This window comes from Pteropus vampyrus, unplaced genomic scaffold (genome assembly GCF_000151845.1).
Source record: "Pteropus vampyrus isolate Shadow unplaced genomic scaffold, Pvam_2.0 Scaffold491, whole genome shotgun sequence".
NCBI classification, from domain to species: Eukaryota; Metazoa; Chordata; class Mammalia; order Chiroptera; family Pteropodidae; genus Pteropus; species Pteropus vampyrus.
Genome location: NW_011889272.1, coordinates 296,651 through 299,184, shown reverse-complemented (window position 1 = coordinate 299,184; position 2,534 = coordinate 296,651). Strand labels below are relative to the sequence as shown.

Here is a 2,534-nt window from a genome sequence, read left to right as displayed (position 1 = left end):
CTGAAAAAAATCACAGAAGGCGAAGACATCGCCCAAGGAGGTGACAGCCCCCTTCGGGCAGGTAAAATAGACCCAAATGAAATTCTAAATACCAGAGGTGTGCTCACATCCTAAAGCGACTTTTTAAAAAAAACTCGTGGTCAGAAAAAAAAAAAAAGATGAGAAAAATCTTGGCATTTATTTCATCCTAATAGAGCCATTTCTGTTAAGATAAATGAAGTTAGCTCACGATCATCTTTATTTCCGTCATCTACTCTGGGGAGCTGTCGGTCTCATTTTTCAAATCCCACTGTCTGGTTACCACGGGCCATTATTAGTCGTTGAGATAACGCTTTCATAATCAAGAGTCATAAACCTCGGCTCTCAATCTCCTGTTTGCTTGATACACCCGAGACCACAAAATATACTTTCCCCAGACCTGCCTGAACAACCTGTCTCCCCAATCAACCGAAAACTGTAGAATATTCTTGCCCAGGATGTGTTTATATTTCTACCATTTTTTCCAAAAACTAATAACACTTTATCTTAGCAGAAAAACCGCCTCACCCTATTTGTCATTTGTCACCACACTCCTATTTGTCATTTTCCTTTTCTTCGGAGCTATTCAAGTGTCTGTAACATCCACAGTTTCTGCTCATTGCAGCAAGCTCCTGAGGTTGCTGAGAGAAGCCAGCCATTTCTATCGACCAACTTTTTATCTGCTGAAAGGAGACCCAACAGCATTTCCTCACTAAGATTCAAAAAAAAAAAAAGCGAAAACGTTTATCCGTAAAGATATAGGCACTCCGACGTTCACTGCAGCATTATTCACGGTGCCCAAGACATAGAAACGACCTAAGTGTCTTGTCCTTCGATGGATGATTAGATAAAGAAGATGTGGTACATATATACAATGGAATAATACTCAGACCACAGGAAAGGATGAAATACTGCCATTTTTGACAAGATGAATGAATTCTGAGAGTATCGTGCTAAGAGAAACAAGTCCAATGGAGAAGGATGAGAATAATATGATTTAACTCATACTCAGGATATAAAACAGAAAGCAACAGACGAACCAACAAAACAGGCTAATAGACACAGACAACGCTATGGTAGTTATCCCAGCAAAAGAAGGGGGGGCGGGGAAGTAGAGGATCAGGGGGTCGAACAGACGGTGATGGAAGAGATTTGACTTTGGGTGGTCAACACAGAGTACAATACACAGATGGTGTATATTATAGAATCGTACACCTGACACTTATATAACGTATTAACTGATGCCACCCCAATGAACTTAAGAAAATTAAGAAGTGGGTAAATGATCTGCTGATGGGCTCACCGTCAAGATGGAGGAGCATGACTTCCTTCACGCTTATCGAAAGAATGATCACAAGGAATGCTGTGCCCAAGAAGTTCACAGGGGGCAGCTATTTAAATATTTACATCTTCTTTCTTTTCCTCCCGTTATTCTTCTTCTAGCATTTTCAAAGTTTAGGGGAGTTTGTCACTGATAAACTTCTACAAAAATATACTTGCCTGGGCCTACCAGACCCCAAGTATTAAGGAATCTCACCCAATTTACTCCAGTGTCTTCCGCAGATATGATGACTTTGAATGTAAGCCATGACATGAAAACTTGGGGAACACAGCGAAGCCTCCTGACGGTGATAGATTATGTTGCCCACGGAGTAATTTACTTTAAAAACAGTTCAGTATAAGACAGAACCATGCACGTGTGCAAGTGTCCTAGTAAACTTTAACCCACGCGCTAGAGGGGGCTATTTAGCGTAATCAGAAACCCACGCTTCAGAGGCAGATTTCAGGCGTTTCGAACATTGTTGCTGAAACGGACAGCAGAAGGCATGTTAATTAAAGACCTGAGTGCTGTTCTAAATGCAACGTTTAGGTACGAGGAGGAACAAGGGTGAGCGAGCTGGGTGGCGGGAGGAAAAGTCTTCAAAACAAGGCTCAAGATGCGGAGGTCGTTGGATTCCATACGTGAGCACCAAGTAGAAACGTGGGAGGGTCTGCCCCAGCCACCCAGCTTCTGCCGTCAGGTCTCATGGCGCAAACACAGGCTGCTATGCTAACGCAGAAGGCACAGAAGTGTGGTCGTTTGGGACAGCTCAAGGCGATATTAGAAGAAAATTTGTACTCTTAGATATTCATTCTTAATAAAGAACGAAAACCAATAATTTAAACATCATTTTCTAATACCTAGAGAGAGAATGATAAAAGAAATCAAAAGAGTCTACGGCCACGCCACCCTGAACGTGCCCGATCCCGTCTGATCTCGGAAGCTCAGCAGGGTCGGGCCTGGTTAGTACTTGGATGGGAGACCACCTAGGAAGATCGGGTGCTGTAGGCGTAAAAAATAAAAAAAAACAAGGAAATCAGAATGAATTAAGGAAAACAAGTAAATTAGTTGCAAACACAAAACAATACAACCAATACATACATCTAAAAGTGTTTGTTATTTTAAAAGACCAACTATTCACCTCATTTTAATAGCAGAATATATAAAAGTGAAAAAAGAGATAATAATAAAGACA

The 2,534-nt window shown here is 41.4% G+C and overlaps 1 non-coding gene across 1 annotated transcript; it reads left to right on the top strand.

Moving 5' to 3' along the window:
- Positions 1-2,231: 2,231 nt before the first annotated feature.
- Positions 2,232-2,350, top strand: LOC111732794. The gene has a single exon (XR_002777711.1). It is a non-coding gene; the product is annotated as a 5S ribosomal RNA (ribosomal RNA).
- Positions 2,351-2,534: the final 184 nt, after the last annotated feature.